Source organism: Drosophila persimilis, unplaced genomic scaffold (genome assembly GCF_003286085.1).
Source record: "Drosophila persimilis strain 14011-0111.01,24,50 unplaced genomic scaffold, DperRS2 tig00000520-arrow-pilon, whole genome shotgun sequence".
In the NCBI taxonomy this organism is placed as follows: Eukaryota; Metazoa; Arthropoda; class Insecta; order Diptera; family Drosophilidae; genus Drosophila; species Drosophila persimilis.
This window is the reverse complement of record NW_020825317.1, coordinates 4,169,429-4,193,300: the sequence shown is the minus strand read 5'-3', so window position 1 is coordinate 4,193,300 and position 23,872 is coordinate 4,169,429. Positions and strand designations below refer to the sequence as shown.

Genomic DNA, 23,872 nt, shown 5'->3' with positions numbered 1-23,872 from the left:
CGTGAATTCCACTCAAAAGCGATTCTGTTGCGCCACGAACGAAACTTTATCTGAGTCATGGACCTGGTTTTTTTCTGGGAGTTTTTCAACAGATTTGCAGGCGTTGAGTGTCGCTTGAAAATGGATTGGTTATTCCCCACGAAACGGAGAAAATGGAGAAGAGATTTGTGGCAGGAAAACAGAAAGACTTTATAGGGATGCGAATGGGGAATCGGGTACGATGGGTAGCAAAATAAATTCTGTAAAAATGATTCAAAGTGGATGTCGGAGAAATAATCCTTTCGGATGGTATGACGGACCCAAAAAGTGTCTTAATTATATTTTATTATGTGTTAAACCGTTCATTCGGTATGGTAGTATTACGGCCGTACATTAGGGGAATTTGAATTAGTAAAATATATCTAGATCTGAGGAACGCAAGGAGGCACCTAATTGTGCGCGAAAAAACTATTCTGAACCGTCGAAATAGGGACATGTTTAGCTAGGACTTCCTCGAAGGGATGTCGTTTTCTGGATCTCAATAATTTCAATCGAGAAACAAAGGATCTCCTGCAATTGATTCCCCTGCTTCATGCCGCTGCTACATGCCACATCTTCTGGCTCCCAATTCCAATTGATGGACCATGGAAAATACACGAGGCCCACACGGAGGGGAACAGGGGGCACATAATCAATGACGATGATGAATAAAACTGTTACGATATTTATATTTATTTATTTAACGAAACGCTGCAACGGCAATCGATGGATGGCGGAGGCACAGAAGACGATGAATACCGCGATTATTGTTACGCGCGAGTGTTACTCCTATTATTATTGTTATTTATGTCGAGCTGGGGGACCATTGTGTGCGTTGCTCTCGAACTTTGGTCTCGGTCTATGGTTTCGAGTCTGGCTGTCGTCTGGAGGCGGAAACGGACAATTGAACACTGAACGCAGAGCGAATGATAATTAAAACACTGTACAAGTAATTTCTTCATGAAGAGCAGAGCCACAGACAGAGCCAGAGCGTCCGGTTGGGAGATTTACACAGCCCAAAATGTGAACCCAAAAGATGCCGCCAATTGTGCAACAAAGATACGAAGGGGGTCCCGTCCCCCATGATTAGAGTGTTCCAATAGTGGACTGCGAACCCCCAAGCAATCATCCTATCAGCTCTTGCGAGTCAGTTTTTCAATGAACGAACTCTAATCATCGATCCATCGAGAGATACATATAATCTTTGGTTTTGTCAGGGAACCAAATGCGAGAGCACTATCGTTGGAAAACCTCTTGACTTGGGGATCGTATTATCTGTTGGAATACGTATCTACCTATCTGTCTCTTGCTCCATCTGCCAGATACTCAATCCATCTGTATCTATAAGGTGAAACTGCAATTTGTTGTTGAGTCGCGTTGCTTGTTGTTGGTTGTTGTTGGATGTTGTTGAACTTGTTACAGTTTCAAATTAACATTTTTATTGAGCGGAGCGGCGAGGATGGGGGGGGAGGCCCCTCCCTCTCTGGAAGCCAAAGCCAAACCGGATCGCATTTTTCTTACTTTCTTGTGGGGGCTAGCCCCTGTAAGTGTTTGCATCTGTATCTGTGTATCTATGGGAGTGGGACGCGTGCTGCAAAAATGTTGACCGGTGGCCATGTGCTGCCGCTGCCGCTGCCGCTGCCGTTGCCGCTGGAAGGCAACTCTTTGGAGCGAGAAACCGAATACCGAAACCGGCTTGACACGTTGCCAAAGTCAGTTTGCTGCGTGTCTGTGTCTCTGTGTGTGTGTGTGTGTGTGTGTGTGCGTATCTTCGTATCTGTATCTGTGTGGTTTTTTCTATCAAATGCCGTTGTGTAGCGTTTTGCTGGCGACTTTTACAGCGCGTGAATCGCGCGTCTATTAAACTTGAACTTGTCGCAGCGATGCGTGGAGCCGCCAGCCCCTCCACCCCCCATTCGAGGCGGTGCCACAGGGGAGGGGGTGCACCACAGAGGCAGCCACAGATCGGAGCTCTTGGACTGCCACTGACCCAATGGTCAGGCCGGAGCGCGCGGCTCTTCTCAGGTGTCCGTCTGATGGAAAACTTTAAAGTGCAGGGCGAAGGGTGCCGGGGGCGGGCACGGGCTTTATGGCTTCTCCTTGGGTGCTCCACGATCCGTCTCTTCCGTCCGCGTCTTTTGTCTGTGTCTTTTGGTCACAACGAAACTTTGAATGATTCGTTAGGGGCGAAAAGTTGGGGCCAGCAAGTGGATACATTCCGTACAGAACCCCTATTGGGGGGCCACTTGATTGGAGGGAAGTCCTAGGCACCAAATGATGCCCCATTGTGGCAGGGTAAACTTTGTTGTTCGGCAGGATCCCAGGATCAAATTCCCCCCTGCAAAGATGTGCAGAGAGTGCGGGGGGCGGGGGGGAGGGAGATTCTTTTAGCCAAAGAAGCCAATCACAGGAGTTGCCCCAGAACTTTCCTAATGAATGGAAATCAAAGCCACACAGCAGCAGCAGCAGCAGCGGCAGCAGCAGCCTTGAAGGATGATGTGTGTGTGGCACGACTGCTGTTCCTGCAACTCCGAAATGAAGTCAAATATTCACATGAATGATGATGCCTCAAGCCTCGGGGATGAGCAAACTTTTTGGCAAAGGTAAAATTTATGCAATTTATGATTCATAACCGTTGCATGCCCCACATTTGGGGCCTCAATTTTGATGCGACGAAAAGAGGAACGAACTCGAACTCGGATTTGGATTTACGAGAGCGAAAGTTGTGTGACAATTTTTTGATTTTTGGTCAACGCTTTCGCATTTGAGAGACCAAATGAAGATCTGCTGCAGATCTCGCAGATCGCAGATCGCAGAAACCGGAGTCGAACCGATCGATGATCGATGCCAGTGCCAGTGCCAGTGCCTGTGCCAGAGACTTTCTCAGAGAGCGATGACCGAATCGCTTGGATTGATTCATGAATAGCATGCCTCATGGCTAATAAACGAACGAAACAAACAATCTGTGACAAATTATGGTTATGTGGCAATGGAATGCGATGCCATGCGATGCGATGCACAGCAAAACCCAGACAGAAACTCGTCTCCTTCTGTGGAGCGCCCCTGCGGGATTTTCGTATTTATTGCAAATCTGTTCGGACAATCCACACACACACGCACACACACACGCACACCCAGATGTGGATTCTCGGGGTCGGCCCTCGAAAAGGGAAACTCATGAATTTTCAATTCTTTCATCTGTTTGTTCATTACGCAGAGTGTTTGCTGATGCCTGCTGCGTGGGTGGCAGCCAATGGAATTGGAATTGGAATTTGAACTGGCACTGGCACTGGCACTGGCACTGCCACTGGTACTGGAGCTTGTGGTTCCCCTGAAGGCAACCCACAAAATAAAGAAATATGCAATTAACTCTGGGAATGCTCGTAGCATCCTGGATTTGTGGTTGCAGTCGCCTAATTTCTCATCAAAATTCTTCTCTTTCAAATGAGTTGTAACTGGATCATTTTGACAGCCATTTTGTCAGTCATTTTGACCACTCGGAGGGAATATATTTAGTTTTTCAAACAACAAAAAATCATGTCTTGGGCTTGGATACAATTGTCGAATCCAAAAGGAACACTGGAGCAACACTGGAGCAGTATGCGACTAGCTGTGATTGTTGTCAATTGTATTATCACATCAGACTTAGTTAGAGGAGAGAGGAAAAATGTGAGACAAGACGCAAAATTAGTGTTCGAAGCCGTATCCAGAGTCGTCTCCCGGCCATTGCCGAAGAACTGAGGCACTATTCGTGACAAAATTATGTTTTCCAACACGCAACACGCACCCAACCAGCCAGCAAAATTGGATCCAAGAAGTATAACAATCGATCATCTCTGTCCCGCGCTGCCGCCGGCTAAAAAATTAAAGAACTAGTTCAAAGTTCCAGATGAGAACAGTGCCCGAAAGAACAGAGACAGTTGCAGGTTTTATGAGGAACTGCTTAAAGTTAAACTGGTTCACCTAATGTATTATGATTCATATGCCTACAGAAAGCTATTTTCCATATATGTAAAAATGAACTAGTTCCAGCCACTAAAAGAACTAGTTCCAGTGAAAAATCACCCTTATTTATCACCTTTATTTGAAAACCTTTCCAATTTCCAGTACGAGCTACTGAAAATGTGAACTGTAGGAACTAGTTCCACCTAAAAAACCATCATTCACACATTTTGAACACGTTTTAGATTAAGTTTTCACACGAACCTTAGTTTCGAAGAACTAGTTCTAGTAACACCCTGAACCCCAGCAACGGACGGCATATTTTGAACTAGTTCATAACGGCATATCTTTTAATTTTGAGCTGGAAATACATTCAATTCTATTCTCTATGGCATTGTGTCCCATATAAATGACTACTTCTAAGGCTTCGTTACAATTTCCTGTTGCAGTGCGAAAATAATCAAGAGCAAGTGGCAACTAGTTGCGGTTCACATACACCTCTGTGTGACTTGCTCTCTGGAGTGTGTTCCAATAAAAAGAAGCCCTTCATCCCTCCGGTTTCCCAATTAGGAGTATTTTTTTTGCTCGATTGATGTACTATATGTGCCTCCATGGTTCAAGTCTTTCCACTCTTTTGTCTTTCGCTGCCAGAAATTAAGGAATTTCCCAAGCAAGTAATGGCCTCAAGTTCACCCTTAACCAGGTCCACCTCCAGTTCCAGTTCCAGTTCCACGGCCACTGCCCACCTCCGCAGCACCTTTCGATGGCAGGGGGAGGGGCGTGTCCCATCAAATAATTTTAGTTGTTTGCCATCGCCATGCACACGCCCTTGTCGGATGCATTCGGCTGCACTCTAATTACATTTCCAGTGTGGCCAGGCGCACTTATCATCATCGTCAAGCAGCAAGAGAGGCAGCAGAAGAAGCGGAGAGGAACCTGACCAGAGGAGGACCCAGACCCAGAGACAAAGCCAGAGACAGAGACAGAGTCGGACCCTCGGCTGTGCACTCAAGCGTAAGACTTCTTGTTTTCGAATTTGGCCCAAACCTTTTTGACCAAAACGCAGACAGCCAGAGAGGAACAGCCAACCGAAAGAAGAAAGACAAAGAAAAAGAAAAGAAGCAAGGAGAAGAGAGTAAAAAGAAGTGAATAGGTAATTGAACCAAGATGTAACCTTGAGGTGGGCACCCACCCGGCTCTTTTCTTTTTTGTTGCATCAATCTCGAAACAATTTCTAGAGGAGACTCTCTCTCTCTCTCTCTCTCTCTGTCTCTCTCTTTGGATGGCACTTTTGGGAGAGGCAAATGAATATCGACCAGAGGTGAATGATGTTGCAAAGAGTCTTGAGACCCTGTGCCGTCTCCCGTCTCCCGTTGCTGTGCCTTGGTGAAAAATTCGCGCATCATTTGTCAAGAATTCGATTTAAGTTTTGTTTGCGATTGCAGCAACCAACAAAAAGTCCTCTTCCTGCAAGTTTTTCATCTTCTGTTGCAAGTTTTTCATCTTTATGTTGCAAGTTCTCCCTCAGTTTTGGAACAGTCAAGGCCATTCGATTGGAATGATGACTAACTGTGCCATTCCCGCTGTTCCCACTGGGGAAACTGACTGGAAATGGAACACTCCAAGTGCTTTCGTGGGGTACTCGTAATATTATTTCTGCCTCCGCCAAGTCCTGCAAGTCCTGCAAGTGCTGCAAAGATGTTGTTTTTCTTGGGCTAATAGCTTGAATTAATTGCTGTTTATTGAAGAGGAAACAGCAGGAGGAAGCACCCTGAAGGAGTCCCGAATGCCGACACCTCTGGGCCATGAAAAAGTTAAAGCGAGCGAGCGAAAACTTTCATATTTCGAGGGGCTAATGAAGGCTAAAGCTGTCACACAGTCTTTTTGGGGGCGATGGAGCCCCATTCACCCGTTTCCCATACCCTCTTTCAGCGAGGGCTCTGGATGGCGGGGGCACAGAAAGAATTCTTTCTTTCTGTTCATTCGCACAGACGCCTAGACGAAGGGCATCTGACGGTCGTTGTGCTCTTCAAAGGGTCAGCCCTTTCGCATTTTCGGGCCTTTTGCAATTGACCGCATAATAAATTCGTGGAGCACTTCCAGGGGAACGGCCGAGCGAGGGAACGAGCTCTGGAAGTGAAAGCCATTGCAGTTTAGTCCTTCCTCTCGTTGTCGTCAAGTTTTAATTTGTTTTAAAAACTTTTTGATTGTTTCTCTGTTGCTGTTGCAAGTCCCCGCTGCTTCTGTTGCTGCTTCTGCTGTGGTTGCTGGCATGCAAATGCTTTGCTTAGCTGGAAGCCGGAGAGTCCTGTGCCACTGACACTGCTGCTGCTGCTGCTGCTACTGCTGCTCTGGGCATTCATTTGCCAGTTGCTTGATTAAATTGTCTCCCGCCTTTGCCTGCATCCTGGCGTTTCCTGGCGTCTCCTGGCGTCTCCTGGCCTCTCCTGGCGTCCCCTGGCCTCTTCTTATTTAAAGTTTTTAATTTCATTTTATTGAGACTGGCCTGGCAGAGGAATAACAGCTTAAAGCTTTGTTTTGTCTTTTCCCATTTGGCAGGCTATCGCCGCCGCCGTTGCTTTTGTTTCTCCGCGTCACTCTGCCACAGCCACTGCTGTTGCTGCCCCATTTGCTGCTGTCGTTCTGCTGCTGCTGCTGCTGCCGTCGACAGCTTTCTGACCCTCACAAAGGCAACAATTTGCGGCAGGGAGCCACAAGGCAAGTGCCGATCAGGACAAGGAGTGGCAGCAGCTGTCATTACAATTTCCGCACACATTTCAAAGACAAGGCAGTCGGTCGCCTTTGTCGATGGAGGATGTTGCTGCTGCCGTATTACGTTGCGTTACCTGTGGCAGCAACAGCAGAAGAGCAACATCTCAAGGCAGTTGTGACAGCTGAGAGCTTGCAACGCTCCGCACGCTCCCCCCACCCACTTCCACTCCCACTCGCTCTCGCACTCTCACTGGCGGGGATACAGAATTAAGTTTTGGTCGATGTGTGTCCATGAGTAGGTTGCATTTGAATGCAACGGGCGGCACGTGGCAACGTGCTCTTTGCCCAGATGTGGCAGCCACAACAGCAACAGAAACAGCAACAGAAACAGCAACAGAAACAGCAACAGAAACAGCAACAGAAACAGCAACAGAATTGGCATGTGAAAACGTGCTAGAAATACGACTACCGTTAGGGCCTACGTAATTGGAATTAGCGATGAGATTAGGGCCGGCATGGGCTCTGCAACATTATGTGGCACTGCTCTCGTAGTACGAAAGCCACACACGGAGCCATACAATTCAGAATGGCACTAGGGTCGAACTCGTTAATGAAAAGAATCGTCACTATAAATACGATAAAAGGACGCTTTGGGACCTTACCCATCGATGATAGGTCACCTCCCCTCGCGGATGGTGAGGGTATTTACTTTTCCAAAGAAAACTGCACTACTGATCCGTGAAAAGATCGCCACTCGATGTCAAATACTCTTTACTCCCCAATGAAAATACTCTCGCCACTCGTGGATGGCACGTACTTGTACTCGTTGATGAAGACTCGCTAATCCTTTCAAGTAAAGACTCATACTCGTGGATGTTCCTTTCTGTGTCGCATTAGCAGGAACTTTGCATCTCGAAGTACACTTCCGCGCCGCTCCCATCTCTAGACGTAGTGCCCCCACGACTTCTGCTCGAGTGTGTATGCTTCTGTTGCTGTTGCTTTGGCAGTGGGCAACAAGTTCATATTGCTGGTGGCACACACACTTGAATACGTGCCGAACGTCGCCGATCAACGGTCAGACAGCACGCGCCTCCGCCGCCAGCTGCTGCTTCGAGTGAGTGAGTCAGCCACATGCTGGATCATGCCGCAAGCAGCATTCTAATTTATTGACGTTAATGCAATTAAAGCACTCAAATCGCAGCGCACTCAAATGATTCTACCATGCTGCAGCATTCGTGAAGAAGCAGTTGCGAGTAATATCTTCACTAAGAAGTAACGAGTAACGAATCAGCGAGCAGCGAGCAGCGAGTAGCGAGTATTCCCATGAAGTACGATAGAATATGCTCGAAAGGGAGAAGGGTATTCCCAGCATCGGCGTAGCCCCTCCAAAGACTAGCCTACCTTTTTTTCTAGTTGTTTTCCCATTTGTTACCATATTTCTGTTGCTTGTTGTCTGTGGCACACACACACACAAACATGCACTGCTTTTTTATGTTGTTGCCGCATGATTTATGGCGTTTTGTGTCTGTGTCTCTAGGTTTTTTTTTTGCTCCAGTTGTGGCACGGTGGGGGGAATGTGGCATGAACTGTAGCTGCAGCTCTAGCCAGAGTCCAGAGCGAAAGAGAGAGGTCAAAGGAAATTCCAGCAGCGATACTTGGACCAAGGTTTTTCCTTTGGGCGTTCCCCACTGTGCGGCAGGCGACTCCGGCGACTCCTGCGACTGTTGACTGCTTTTCATAGACTGCTGCTGCGCCTCTTGGACCCTTGGACTCTTGGACTCTTGGACTCTTGGAGTTCATAATCGCCCCGCTCCACTCGCTCTGTGGCAACATCATTTGCATTTGTCACACATATATTTATATGAGCGGAGGCGCTGCCACCGAATGCAGTTGGCAACATGATTTGCTGCCCCAGAAAGTGGCAGAGAGTATCTTTTATTATTTGCCAAAACAGAATACAAACAGGGGAGAGCTCCATTTAATAATAAAGTCATTCCCACATTTGCATTTGCGGCGTGTGCCGGTGCCTTTGTCTTGATATTTATTCACATTTCCTTGTCCGTGTCCGTGTCCGTGTCCTTGTCCTTGTCCCATGGCCATGGGTGTGGCTTCCAGGGGACGGAGGGCGGTCTGTACCGGCACTGTACTTATGTGTATCCTTGAGGAGGAGAACATTTTAAATGCCATTTTAATTATATTTGGCTTTTGGTGCAGCAGCTTTTCGGGTTTTTTTGTGTGTCTGGTGTTTCGTCTGGAGTGCAAGTTTTTCAATTAAAATTAAATAAAATGACATAAATCATGGCCCGCCCTCTGTCCCTCTGTGGACCCACAAGAAAGTTTATTTTTGGACGCAAAACATGGACCACGGATGCTGCTGACAGACAGACCGACTGACATTGTTTTTGCTCGGCAAAGAAGTAGGGAAGCAGCGCGTGTTGCACTTGTCCGACCAATCATTAATCAAAGAACAGGAGCCCCTAGACAGAAGATGGGAAAGAAATCACTTTTTCACTTTTCATGGAAGAAGCAACAGCTTTTCTACCTAAAAAATCTCCCTAAAAGTAAAATGCGGAAAACCCTTTCGAAAAGCCCCAACCTGGGGACATCTTAAGAGATCTCCAGTTAATGGCCGCTCACTCGACACTTGTCCGCCGACAGAGCCCCCGGAAAAGTGCCCCTTGTGCGATATCCACTCAGGGGATCCCCAGCGAGCACTCCCCTGCCCGTGTCCGTGGCTGCAGCGCCGGCTCTGGGCAGAAATTTCCATTATCGACCACTGGGGCACGCGGTAGCCGTGTGTCTGTGTCTGTGTCCGTGTATGCCGTGTGCACTTTTATCAACGCCAATTGCAATTGTTTTTAATAATTCACTTTCACTTTTTGTCGCGAACCGTGGAAAAACCTTGAACCACATTTCCACGAGCACGCCCACACATGACTGTATCTCTGTATCGCTGTATCTCTGTATCTGTAGCTTATGAGTACGAGTGTACGAGTGTGAGTGTGCACTGAAGCACTGAAGGCCGCACGGAAGCGAACCACAGGAACCCTCCCTCTGTTCCTTTAGATCCAGCAACGGGGGGAACAGCTCTTAAATACGTAAACATTCTGGCATAGAGCGTCTTGCAATAGCACTCCTCGGTCGCACGGTCCTCGGTCATGCAGCAGGTCACTTCGGTCTGCGGCTGAGCAGCGTCTCTTCCGCTTAATGTCCTTTCTTTTGTGGGTATTCAGGTATTCTCCATACTCGTTTGCATATGCGATTGTCTCTCCTCGAAATGTATCCGCGTATCTGTGCGTGCTTTCAATTTGTATCTTTCTGTGGAGGGCAGCACTCGAGACACGAACGAACAGCAGTTGCTGCCGTTGCCGTTGCCGTTGCTGGTGCCACCGCCGCAAGAGGCAAATAAAATTAATGAGCTTAGAGGTAAACCAAAAACCCCAGGCCAAAAGCCGAGACAATGTTTTCGCAACTTCTCCCAAGACTCCCAAGACCCAGCCTCCTCGCTCTCCTTTTGTCGTCTTTAAGTCCTTTTAAATAAAGTCTACATTGGATATCCCCCTAGCAGCCTTTACAGCCTTCCCAGCCCCATCTCAAGAACCGCTTTGCCTTTGTTTTATTTTCTTACAGCCACAGCAGTCGCCACGTCAGAAGCAGCCTTCAAAGAAGCAGCAGCAGTCCGAGCGGTCCTCAGCAGTCCACGTCGTTGCCGTCCCGTCTGGTCACCGTGTGGCACCATTTGCCAACGAGGAGAAGCGCATTCGTCAGGTAAGCCCATGGTCCAAGCGCCAAAGCCAATCCAATCCAATCTTCAGGGCGGGCTACAGGGATACAGGGCAGGGTCCACGACGGTACGATGTCGCTGACAGGAGCCTTGCGTTTTGGAACGGCAGGCGACAAAACTGTCGAAAGACACTTTTTGCTTGGGAGAGTGGAAGAATATTTAATCTAGTTCTTGGAACAGCAGGTCTCTTATCTTTATCTTATCCACCAGCGAGATTTCATAGATATCAAGCCAGAGAAAGAGCCTCAGATGCCATAATCTTGAGAAGATGGAAACAGCCCCAAGGTCGTCCGTCTGACGCATAGTTCTTGTCTGCTTCTGTAATCGTATATTATCTCGTGGAAGATCGGGCCAAGATTGTTTCCTTGTTTATCGCGTGGAATGTGGGATGGGATTCAAGAAAAAGAGACACAGATTTCTCTAGGTTTCACCGATACAAACGTTTCGATGTATCTGTTCTTGAGGTAATTTCTCCCCCCTCTCTCTCTCTCAATTGTTCCGGTGCACTTTTGTTCCATTCTATGGATTCCCTCTTTGAAAATGCATAACATTTGGTGTTCCATTCCATTGGTTCCCTCTCATTGTTCCAATGTTTGCCGGATGCTCCCTTTTGTGGGTGGATTGTATTCCAGAATCCCGAAAATCTCTTCTTATCAAATATATATAATATTTAAGCCTATTTATTGTATTTTAAGTTGTTCAATGTTCCGTTCAGTGTGCACTACCCCGGTACCCCGGTGCCCCTGCACCCCGGTACCCCGCTCCGATTCCCTCCCTTTCCTGTCCGTTCCTTTCCGGTCTCCTGCTCTCAAGTGGCAGCCCATGAAATGGCCAACGGGCACACATCATCCACTCCCCCTCCCGACGGTCGCTGCCAAAACAACAAGCATCCATCCCACACACAACACACACACACACACACACAATGAACAATCCTGCAACAATCTGGACATCAAGCAACAGCACATCAAGGGGGCACAAGGGGCATACAACATGCTGCTGCTCGTGCTGCTCGTGCTGCTGCCTCCCCTCGCATTAAACGTTTCGGTTTATAACGCTGACGGCAGCCTTTCGAATGGCTGCTGTATTGTGCAGGTCCTGTTTGGTTTTTTTGGGTCGGAGTTTTTCGGTGTTTCGTTCTCTTTGATTTCTTTATCTTTTATCTGTTGGCGTTGGTCTTTTGGGGGGATAGCACAGCCGCTGACCCTGCCACACGTTGCCCGGGGCCCATTCGCATTATCGGCTGCACATTATCTCTCTCCCTGGGTCTTCCCGGGTCTCCCCAGGCTCCCCAGGCTCCCCGCTCTGTCCATTGTTCCCCGCCCCGAGCAAACACACACTGACACTCGACTCATGCATCATCTAATTTATGGCCTAGACAGCGGACAAACAGGAGGTAATGGGGAGCATGGGGAGCGTGGGGAGCGTGGGGCAAGCTGCTTTCATTTCATTAATTATGCAGCGAAAAATCAACAGGGGCAGGTGCCACTGGCACAGGCAGTGCCGTCGCCTAAGCTGGAGATGAGCTCGTGACACGAGCGGGATGCTCCATGGGCTACTCCATGTGATATAGTCTTGAACTCCTTCAAAGTAGCCTCCAGTGAGTCGGGGCTCCCAGTCTCAGGCCTCAGTCATTTCGTTTCTCAGTCATCTTTTTGCCTTTGAGTCGTATTGGAAGAGATTCCCAAGGTTCGAAAGGAGTCAACTCTGGCGTGAGTTCAGCTTTCGAATACTGTGGATTCCATGTGAAATCCACTCCAAAATATGTTCAGTAATAGGATCCCCAGATCGGTTTCAGCAGGCTCTTGCGGTAGGCCCCCCTCTCAGGAAATCCTCTGTCTGTATACGATATTTGCGTGCCCTCACGCGACCATCTCTGATTTGGTTGCTCGCCAAAAACTCCTTTCAGTTTCCCTCTCTGCCGCTCGTTTGCTTGCATTTTTTTGTGCGGCTTGAATTTGTTGTTTCTTGTTTCTTGTTTCTGTGGCTGTGGCTGTGTTTCTGCCACAAAATCTGTTTATGCGCCTCCAGCAAGCAGCTACAGCTCCAGCTCCAGCTCCAGCTCCAGTTCCAGTCGTTGCCCCCCATCCTGCTGCTGCTGCGGCTGCGGCTGCTGCTGCTTCTCCTCCTGCCCTCCTTCCTCCACGGCATGGCAGGCCATGGACTGCATTTGACTTTTATATGCGAACTAATTCATGAAAAATGCATCATGCCTGCTGCTCGCTCGCTCGACTGCTTCTTGCCGCTGCTTGCCGGGGGCTGGCTCTTGGAGCTGGGAGCAGGGAGCTGGGAGCTGGAGTTTGAAGCCTAAATGAAGAAAAACCGGCCACCATAAATCGTTGTCGTTTGTTGTCGTCATCGGAGTTGAAGTTGCTGCTGCGGCTGCTGCAGCAAATGCGAATGTGAGTGCAGTTTGTGAATGGCAAAACGCCGAATGGCAGTGCAGCTGCGAGACGACTCCATCCCGACTCGCATCTCCGGAGTGCAGTACGCTCTCTGTGAATCCCTCTCTCTCTCTCTCTCTCTCTCTCTCTTTCTGGGGTTCTTGCCCCTCTTTTTGTTCGTGTGGCAAATAATTAAATTAAGATTTTTATGGCTTAATTGGATGTTTGTCGTCAAGTGACGAACGACTTCCATGGCCCGTTACATTTTGCATGGTTTTGTGGCTCTGCGGCCACAGCTTGCAGCATGGGGCATGGAGCTGGCAGCAAGTGAAAGGCAAAACTCCATCCAGTACCCAGCACTCCGTTGCGGGGGTGGGTGGTCTCTGCGCTCCGCTTTGATCGCCAGTGGACACTGGACGTGGACGTGGACGTGGACACTGGACACTGGACACTGGACGTGGAATGGAGTGGCAGATAGAGAGGTCTGAGACTGGTTGGTTGGCCACAATTGGTCGCAACTAAAAGGTTCTAAGAAATGTCAAACGTTGCGGCAGATCTGCTCTGCTGCCTTGTGGTGCCACTCGATGGTTGCTCTTGTTTCGATTGTTTCGAGGAATCGATGCACTCAACTCTGGCATTCACTCGTAAGATGCCCTCGTTGTAGCTTTTTTCCCAAAGATTCCCATGAAGTGATCCACAACAAGTAAATACAAAGCAATAGCCCTAGTCGGGGAGACTTTGTCACGCACACGACATGCTTTTTGTACTGGAACTGCCGTCTAGAAACTCTCTGCCGCTGTAGAGCCTGAAGCTCTTGTTTCTGCATCCTTCCTTGGCCAGCATTTTCTGTGTGCGGCATTCCTTACGCTCATCCGTGCCTCAGTGCCCCCGATTCTGTTTCTGTTTCTGTTTCTGTTTGCTGCCTTTTGGGGTTACCTGAAATCTGCACATAATCTAAGCTCACGACACGACAACGACGGCCGCTGCAATCCTTGAACTTTTCTGTTCTGTTTCGCTTTTCAAATATGCATGGCGGCATGACAAAGTCGCGTCGTGGGTCAGGCAGAATGCAGCAATGGTGGGGCATGGGGCATGGGGCAGCAGTTTGCTTGCAGACGAAGGCGCAGCAGAAGGTGGCAGGGGGACCCTGCTGATGCTGCCGCCTGGCGGATGCGATGGGATGGTAGGTTGCTTTTGCATTTGGCTTTCATTAACATGCAGTTGACTTTGGGTCCGGGCATCGCCATCGTTGCCATCAAAAGCATAAATTCCATATGCAAATTGCACGGAAAGGAGGGAAGGAGAGCGGGCGGTCGGCTCGGTGGCTTACTGTTGGTGTGCCCCATGCCTCACTTTCTGCGCCCCATGCCACCCCGTTCCACTGTGCCTGACACGCGGGCTACAAAGGCAGCGCCAAAGCCGAGCCCGCAACCAAGAATGAAAGAAAAGTAAGACCCGAACACAGCCTCCGCCTCCACCTCCGCCTCCGCCTCCGCCACAAAACTTTTCCAAGATGAAAACTCAAAATGAACCGAAACTGGACTTCAGCGGAGGATCTCTGCCGGACCCTCAAAAGAAGGGAACTTCGCTCACAGACGCGCGCCTGCCCCCTGCCACGGAGGCGCGGAGGGGAGCAGTGCTGGCCCCACAAAACGGGGTGTGCCTTTTGGTGAGAGGTGCGAGGTGCAGCCCCCCCTTTGCTGTTGCTGTTGCTGTGTGCTCTGAGCTCTTAGCTCTCCTGCCACTGTCTTTGTTGGCGCTTCTCTCTCACCGATAAACGAAATGGCTTCCATTTGCGTGGTAGTGTCACACGGTGCCATTTCTCCCTGAATTCATTGTTTTTGGCAATTAAAAGGCATTCGCTTGTCATTAGGACAGTGCCTTATGTTACTTTACGTATTTTTCCTACGTTGCGTAGTGCATTTTGTTGTGACTGTACACTAATTAAGCGAAAAATAGTCTTGCAAATAGTTCTCGCCATACTGGCATACGGCCAGTGCTGCCAATCTGCCAGTGCTACCACTTCGTGCTCGTTGGACAACGCGGCTCTATTAATCGTTCTGCTGAACCGAAGAGCAATGCCACCTTCGTGTCTGTCTATCGTTCTCGTTTTCATGGTTGTGCTGGCGATCGGCAAACGAGGCTGTTCGCAGTGGATTTCCTGAAATGCGTGGATACCATTGGAATCGGGGATCTGATCTTTTGCTGTGTCATCAAGGATCCCAGAGAGGAGCGAATCAGCGATTGGTTCAATTAGTCTGTGGGTGAACTCCGCTCCGTTCTTCGGCAAACAAGAGTCTAGAACGCAAAATACCGTGAAGCTCATCTAGTTCTTCCCGAAGAGGATCCAGGATTATGTCGGTACCGAAAGCATCTCAAGGTCTTGGATGTCTCGTACCCTGTCTCCTACCCTGATGCCACCTGAAGACGGCCGAGGAGATCCCAATGAGTCGCATCCTGCGTCCCCTGAGGCACTTGTCGCATCCATGGCTGTTCTGAAGATTCAATTGGATCCGAATAGGAATGAGCAGATAGATCAAGGATCAATACAGTTCGCAGCCTGAGCGATCGGATTCACTGCTCTACAAGTATGATGACATGCATGAAATGCAGCCAGGAAAACGGGTAACAACGCATAAGCAAGAGCCAAATGCATCCAAAGAAAGTGTCCAAGGACAGAGATAGTAACCACAACATTTCATGGCACGCCTGCGAGCCAACGAATGGAAAACACCACAAACGGGGGTCCTCCCGGGAGTCCCCCGCTCAAGCGCTTAATTATAGGGACTGCCTCCAGGACTACAATAATAATTTAATTTCAACGTCACGTAGTGCGTCCCAACGTCATTCTCTTACGTGGCGTAATCGTGATCAAAAATCGAAGCAATCGGCGGACGCCTATCACATGTCGCTATCACAGCCGCTGCCATCGTTCGCTGCATTCCTGCGATTTTGCAGACAAGTATTTTGCAATTTGTTCACGTAATTGTCTCACGTCAATAGAGAACGTAACGCCCAGCCCCCGCCCTTCTGATGCTGCTGGCGCCCGAGGGGGCTTAGCACCTGCCGCAGAAGAACGGAATCTATTGACTTATTGCCGCCACATTAAGCGGCAGAGGCATGGCAGGGGGAGGGAGAGAGAGGGGGAGATTCGTTCATTGCCCCACTATCCCCCTCCCCCCCCCACAGCATTTCTCCCGCATGTCACACACAGCGTCTTGACAATTTTCGGCAAATGTTAGCTGAAGCGTTGCCTGCTGCACGTTGCACGTTGCATGTTGAACGGAGGATGGCACTGGAACCTGCAGTGGGACAAACTGTCGGTGGATACATCAGTGGAAGCATCAGTGGAAGCATCAGCAGCAGCAGCATCCTTGGCGCATTGCAATCAAAGTCAGAGCCCAAATGACTGACAGCGAGACGAGAACTTACAGATACGCCATGTGTCTGTCTCTCTGTCTCTCTGTCTGTCTGTCTGTCTTTGCCGTGTCCCTTTCTGTATGCGTCATTCAAATGCCGTTGACAACTCGCAAAAGAGACCTCGAGACTGCGATTCTACTCCACTGAAGGGAGGAGGGAGGAGCGTGGAGCGAGGAGCGAGGAGCGAGGAGCGACTGTCGCTCAGGGGACGACTCAGACTGAGACTCGACGACTGTCAGACAGGCACCATGCCACCGTGCCACCATGCCACCAGCCTAGCATTTGACTGCTTCCTTATGTTGTTAGCTGGAACGTGACAAGAAAATCAAATACGCAAGAGTCCACAACGACTCTCTGCCGAGTCTCCGTCGCCGACTCTCCGCCCCGCAGACAAGAGGGCGGACTCTCCTCTCGCAAGTCTTTGGGCTGCTGCTGTGCTGCATGTTGCATGTTCCCAGCACTGATTTCAGTGGCATGCAACAGCCAAAGCTAAACATTTCGTGTCGCATTTATAGACAACGTGCGGCCCAACGTTTTTCCTCAGCTTTTTTGCACTTTTTCAGCACATGGAATACCCTTTTGCGGTGAGGCGAGTCCCATTCGATAGGAAGGGATGGAATCCCTATATCTATCCGCCTGACATGGAAACAGGTGATGGAACAGATGGAATAGCTATAGCTATAGATTCTCTGAATTTATTGTAGAAATTAACACCGAGAGGCACTGTTGAATAGATGATGATCTCACTTCGAATAGAACTACAGAAACTATATTGAAGGGATTACCTACCGATGGGCGCTTCTGCGGGACGCGTAGCAAACAGGAACACAGGAAAGAAGAGCCAGGGATATGTGCATTTACAGATGGAATTACAAATACCATTCTGACTACAAATATTACAGGCAGAACCGACCGAGGAGCGCTGCTGCATGCCATTTTCTCTGGCGAAAACCGATATTTTAGGGTATTCTGCTCATCGGCCTTGCACCTTTCGATTTCCCGGGCTTTTGGGGGTTTTGTCTCGGGATAAACGTTGATTTGCTTCTCGTTGAAATTGTTTCCCAATTGCGTTTGCGTTGCTGTGTGTGCCCCTGCCACGCTGCCACGCTGCCACGCTGCCACACTGCCACATGTGTGGGTGTGTGTGTGGAGGAGTTGATGCTGCTCCCCCTGCAAATTGCCATAATGGGTTACCAGCAGCAGCAGCAGCAGTAGAAGCAGTAGAAGCAGTAGAAGCAGTCGGAGAAGAAGATGCGCCACACAGTCACAGCTAAAGCTACAGCTACAGCTACAGCTACAGATACAACTCAAAAGATACGAGATGCAGATACTTGCACGAGGAGTTGTGGTAGGAGCAGGCGGGCGGAGGGAGGCAAGATGTGCTGTGGGTCAAGGAATTGTCGTGCGCTTTGCCTCTGCCTCTCGCTCCCTCCCTATATCCCTCTCTTTGCGGCAATTGTTGGCATTATTCGGTTACGTAAGCAGCTGACGTAATTTATCAGCAGTCACGTAATGTCAACTATCTTGCAGATACATCCAACAGCTCTACAGCTCTACAGCTACAGCATCCAATCGTACGACGTGGAACGCCACTTACTTGTGGGGGGGTGTCGTGGGTGGATGGACGGGTGGGTGGTACTTATCGCAACAGCAGCCACACAAGTAGCATGCCTCCCCACGCCCACGCCCACGCTTACACGTAACGTAAGCAAACGTAAGAGATAGGCGAAACAGGTCAAGAATGATAGTTACTCCAGAAAGGAAGAGATCGAAAGGTATTCCTGGAACAAAGATAACATAATAGAACAGAAATGACATAAGAAAAGAGTGCATATCTGAGAGTATTATCTGATCGATCAGATTGGGAGACTCTTGGAGACGTTGGCCCCTGTAGAAGTGAGCGGTCTAGGAGCAGGGTTCTGCAGGGTAGCCACAATAGATCTTCATCTCCCAAACATAGTACCTGTACCCAAAGCCCATGAACGGATAACCTCTATTTGCCACCAATGTTGCTTGGGTTTCCTGCAGAGGAGACACTCCTCTATGCTCGTATGATTATTAGTCTACACCTCAACATTGGTCAAGAGGAGATATATGTGGACTTATAGACTTATAGACTCCACGCCAGTGCTCGTTTATTTGGCAAATGGAATCTTCGAATCCCCGAATCATATGGCCCCTGACATTCATGAATGAATTTCTGCTGCAGTAGTGCTTGCCCCTCCGACCATGGCTCCTCGCCGCCTTCCTGAGGATGAGTATCCTGCGGATGCGGGCAAAAGTATCTCAACGTGAGTCTGGAGTGGTGCCGCAGTTCTTTTGGGCCCATCCACCGCGTCTCGGTCCCCGCTTCTCCGGCCATTCTGCATTATTAACATTTTGGTGGATGGACAAGGGCCATCCGCTGTGGGCGTAGTAGTGGGTGGGGCGTGTGGGCGTGGCCAGTGCCCCATTTGTATTGCGGCATGTTGCGGCACACAGAACTGCTGCTGCGGCAGGAGCACACGGACGGGGGCAGGGCGGCAGTTCGGCAGGGCGGCAGTTCGGCAGGGCGGCAGGGGGGCAGGCATTGGGGGCCCTTTTTTCAATTTGCATATTGGCCATCGCCCGTCCCGTTTCATGTCTTTTGACAATTTGCCGCATTGTTTGGCTGTTTGGTTGTTTGGTTGTTTGGTTGTTTGGCTGTTAATTGTTATAAATTTTAAATCACGGACAACAATTGCAGATTGTTTTTGCTGTAGTTGTAGTTGTTGCTGTTGCTGGGGGCTGCTGAATTTATGAGATACATTTGCTGTGTGTGTGTGTGTGTGTGTGCCGCCACCACAGCCAGAGCACCACTTAAAGCCATAAATAGCCCCAACGCGAAAAATATAATCCGAATAATCAGAGTGCTTTTTGCATTACGACCCGAATTGCGATGGGGTGGGGGGGGTGGGGGTTAATGGGTAGGCCAGCAGCACTTTAACCCCCCCCACCCTAAGCCCCTCGCCATGAACCCGCCTCGCCTATATCTAGATATCGCATCCGATTCAGTGGAACACACATTTTGTGCATGTGATTATTCGCAAGTTTTTGGTGTTTGCCTCGTAATTGAAATTAAATGTTTCTTTTTCGGCAATATGCCGAGTGTTCGTGCCTGCCAGACCAGAACCCGGCCCGAAACATTTGGGAATAGAACGTGGTGGAAACAGACGGGAATGGAACAAGGGGAGCACAAGTTCTCTGATAATGCATGGCTGGTTGGAATAGAATTTAATGCAGCCAGAAAAATGGATAGAAATTCTTCAGAAATAGTGTCGAGTGGCACGCTGTGGCACAGTGATACGTACTCCATTCCCTCGGAGGAAAAGCCACCGAACGACACCCAAATGATTTAGTTTTAGCCAGGGAAAACCGTTCTTATAGAGAGGTTCGCATGGAGTCTCCTCAACCTTTTTGTACGATCTAACAGCAGTGCGGTGCTCCCCGGGGTGGGCCTCGTTGGGGAGCAGATTTGCAAGGTTGAAAGATACACAAGACACCTATTGACTTATGGCACATATCTGTGAAAGATACTTGGAACGAGGGCGCATCCGAAATCGTCTGAGAACTGCCAAATATTTGCTTAAGATTTTCACATGTTTCTCCACAAATAATGAATAAATTCGGCAGATACTTAACTATCTTTTCAGTGAACACGCTTTGCGAAGTATCTATGTATCTGTTAATGTTGCGCTTCTTATCGTTGCCATAGATCTATACATCAGAGTACATCCATAATTTTCTTTAATATCTGTAATTCAATTTTCTCAGAATTTGCCTGTGTTTGTCTGCGAAATGTATCTGTGGGAGGCGAGAACGTGGTGGAGGAGCAGCGGCAGCATCAGGAGCACAAAAATTTCATTTGCCATCCGAAAATCAACTTAGGCGACATATTGAGAAATCATTTTGCTATCAATCGTTGTGGGGGCGGGTAGGGAAGGGGAGGGGGAGCCATCCCCCGGTCCACGTGGTGTTGCAGCAGCAGCACTGTTCGTGTGTGTTTTGGGGGCACGGAAACACAGCCGCACACGTACGCAAATAAAAGGATGTGAGGCGAATTAAAATCGCACACGCAGCGGCAGCAACGGAAGATTCGGATACAGATACAGATACAGGGATACATATGCTGCCAGCAGCAGCAGCAGCAGCGTATCTGTAAGATACACAGGCACACGAAAGATACTTAAGTTCATTTGCGCCACTTTGCGTCTTCTCGTGCATTTTAAATGCGTTCGTTCGACTTTTCCTGGTTTGGTTTTGGGTTGGTGTTGGCTTTGTCTTCACACAGATACATTTGTCTCTGTATCTGTATCTGTATCTGTATCTGTATCTGTATCTGTGACGTGTGAAGTGTGATGTGCGAGCAATCGAACGGATCTTTGTGCCACTTTGTGCGCTGTGCTGTGCTGCGGCACTCATTTGGATTCTTTCTACTTTACTCTACTCCCATTCCATTTAATTTAATTTCAAGCCAGGTCTGTGCTCCACTCTCTGCCTTCGGGCACTCGGCGGACTCTGCCCCAACGTCTTGGCCAGCGGATGGATGGAGGATGAATAGTTTGAGGCGTCTTCGGGGGGAGAGTCCCAGCCACAGCCACAGACCCAGACCCAGACACCCATCTATAGATACACATGTGTATCTGATTTGCATTTAACGATGATTTCCAACGACTGCGATGCTGCTACCTCTCTGGGTGACTCATCTTTGCAGTTGTCCGACGGACGGTGCCACCTGTAGTATGCCGAGTGTGCACTCTTCCAACAATAGACGTCCCCGTCTGTCTATAAATAGAATGCTAATGAATCTCTCTCTCTCTCTATGCCACGAGCATAAATCAATCAGAGGGCCACAAAAAACAATCACCACAAAAACGAGTTATGATCGTAAACCGAATGTGACAGCATTTATAGATATTACGTAGGCCCGCAAGAGCCGCGCAGATAAACACTCACCCTCCTCGGGAGTCAAGTATCTCATGGATATTCTTAGCTGCTGTTTGTGGCCGACGGCGAGGGCTATATCGCATGGGATATTCCTCAGATATCCCCAAATATTATAGAATCAGCAGAAGAAGGGATATGGTCGGGGCGTACAGAGTGTGGGCTGGTCTTCACAGCAGAAAGGCTGGCGGGCCAGGTATCTCTGAGATACGTTAGTATCTTCTTGTGCCTTTTCTCTGGCAGTGGTTTTGAGAGTATCTTGAATGTACATCGCTGTGATGTATCCATTAAGAGCTCCTTGCATCTCGGATCTGGGATCTCTGTTTCCGATCAAGTCTTCCAATCAATCTGTAACTGTAGTCCACCGCGCGTGGCACATTCCCGTTTGATATTCCATCCGTTCTAACGCTCGCTGGCCTGAACCCATAGATCATTGAACTGAAGCCCCAACAGAGAAAGACAGAGGGGGAAAGAGATCCAATCCAATCCCAAGCCAAAGCCAAAGCCAAAGCCAACGCCAGATCCCAAATCAATCTTTGAGGTCTGTTTTCCGTTTAATTGCTGTTTGGTGGGGGGTGGGGGGAGAGACTCTACCTCCACCTCTACCTCTACCTCTGGCTCTGTCGCTGGAGTCATTGTAAAAGTCATTGAGGCTCATTGACCCATTTTGGTAGCCACCGAACACCCAATAGCGAATACCGAGCAGCAGCAGCAGCACCACCGCCAAGGCATCATTAAAATTTGTGTACCGCTTGCCACTCGATCGTCTCTGGGTGCGACACACAAACCCGCCCCGGCATTCACAGATCGAACCTGTTTTGCCTAGCAAATTAAGAGCCAAACAACCAGCGGCGGCCAACTACCAGAACAAGCGACGAGAAGTTGCCCCTGTCTTTGGCCCTGCCTCTGGCTGTGGCTCCGTCTTTGGCTCTGTCTTTGGCTCTGTCTTTGGCTGTTGTTCTGGCTTTTAAGAAGCAAATAATCGCATAGCCATGACGCGTATCTTAATGGCAAATTGACCCAAATCGTTTTTCGGGGCTTCAGTCTTAGAATTTTTAAAGCCCAGAACGTGAAGGTACGTGAAGTGGAGGCCGAAGACTCTTGCTCGGATGATAAATGATCCATCTCCCTGGCGGATCCAGCATGCAGACTCCAAGTGCCTCGAAGTGCCTTGAACCCGATTTTCCCTCATCAGATGAAGCCGAGAGAGTTTTTGGGGGTTAATCAACCAGTCCCCCGGCCCCCTCTCCAGTCGCTCCTCCTCTGCACAGTTCACGTGCAGCAACAACAGCCCGGCGGCATCACAGCACACTCTCACCCTTTCGGTTGAAAGCTTGTTTGTTGTTTGTTTGTTGCAACATCTGCCACAGCAAGAGTGTATCTCAGTTCGTGTCTCTGTTGTTTCTGTTGCCTCTGTGTGCGTGTGCATGTGCGTGTGTGTGCCAAAGTTGGCGGCGCATGCAAATGAAATGGAAAACACTTGAGGAAAAACTCTCGACTGCTTGCTGCTGGCTGCCAGCCACACAGGCAAATGTTGCACACACAACTTTTTGATTCAACTAAAACAAACTAAAGCGATCTGAATGCGAAGGGAGGATGGAGGATGGTGCAGGGGGGAGGGGATGGTGTTTGTAGAGGGCGGAGGGCAGAAGACAGAAGGTACCAGAGGCTGCAGAAGGAGCTTTGTGGCAAGGAAATGAGCTGGACATGCAATTTGCTTCAAAAAGCGGAGAGGAGCGCGGGAAAGGGTTCTCTTGGAGGATGTGGTGGCACTCGTATCCCGCTGTCATCAGTGGCCGCAGTGGATAAGGGATAATGGATAATGGCATTCCATCTGTGGGCAAGGCTGGGAGACAATGAGCAAAGATAGGGAATGAGGGATACTCCAATGATGGATTCTTGAATGATAGAAAATGAAAGGCCCAGAACAGTGGACACAGAGCACAGACAAAGGAAGAAGGCAGGATGCACTACCCTTCCATGTCATAAATATTCGAAAGCCCCAACGCCAGAGACACAGTGCTGTGGCTGGTGTTGCTGGTGTTGCTGCTGGATGAGGAATCGCACCCATCGCACGCACAAGAATACAAGATACAGGCACTAGGCGCAGCAGAAAGGCAAACAGATTTTTGCCTGAACTGTGGCCGCAGAGTCCTTTGGGCCACGGACTCGGACACGGACACGGACACGGACAGAGGCACTGGGTGCCGCCCGCTTGTAATCGTCTAGGCAGAGGTGGCATAAGCCAGGCATAATGACACACAAAGCAGAAGGACATACAACGGGGAAGGAGAGCCAGAGGGAGGGAATGCAAATGAAATGTTGGCCTTGGGGCACAGTAGACGCCACAGAAGAGAGCAGAGTGCTAAAATATAAGAGCGGAAATATCTAAAGGGTAAACTACGGATGACAGCCGGTTGGGGGGCAGAAATCGAATGAATGCACGGAACCATTCAGCGATTAATTGGTGGATGCACAGGAGAATTCCTTCTGTTGGTAGTCCTTGCCTTTGGGCACCAGTTGTTCCTGCCACAAAGCCCACTGTGCCGCCTGCCGCCTGCCACCTGCCACCTGCCACCGGCTTCCTGCGGTCTACAGCGTTCTGTGGCATTTTTAGATTGTTTTCCATTAGGCAAAAAGACACCTACTC

The 23,872-nt window shown here is 49.2% G+C and overlaps 1 protein-coding gene across 1 annotated transcript in view; it reads left to right on the top strand.

Moving 5' to 3' along the window:
* The window catches only part of LOC6596653, an 84,195-nt gene that overhangs the window by 56,719 nt on the left and 3,604 nt on the right, over positions 1–23,872 (top strand). Inside the window, exon 4 of the mRNA XM_002021955.2 lies at positions 10,303–10,440. The gene's annotated coding sequence lies outside the window, so the exon portion shown is untranslated. The remainder of the gene's footprint in view (positions 1–10,302; positions 10,441–23,872) is intronic.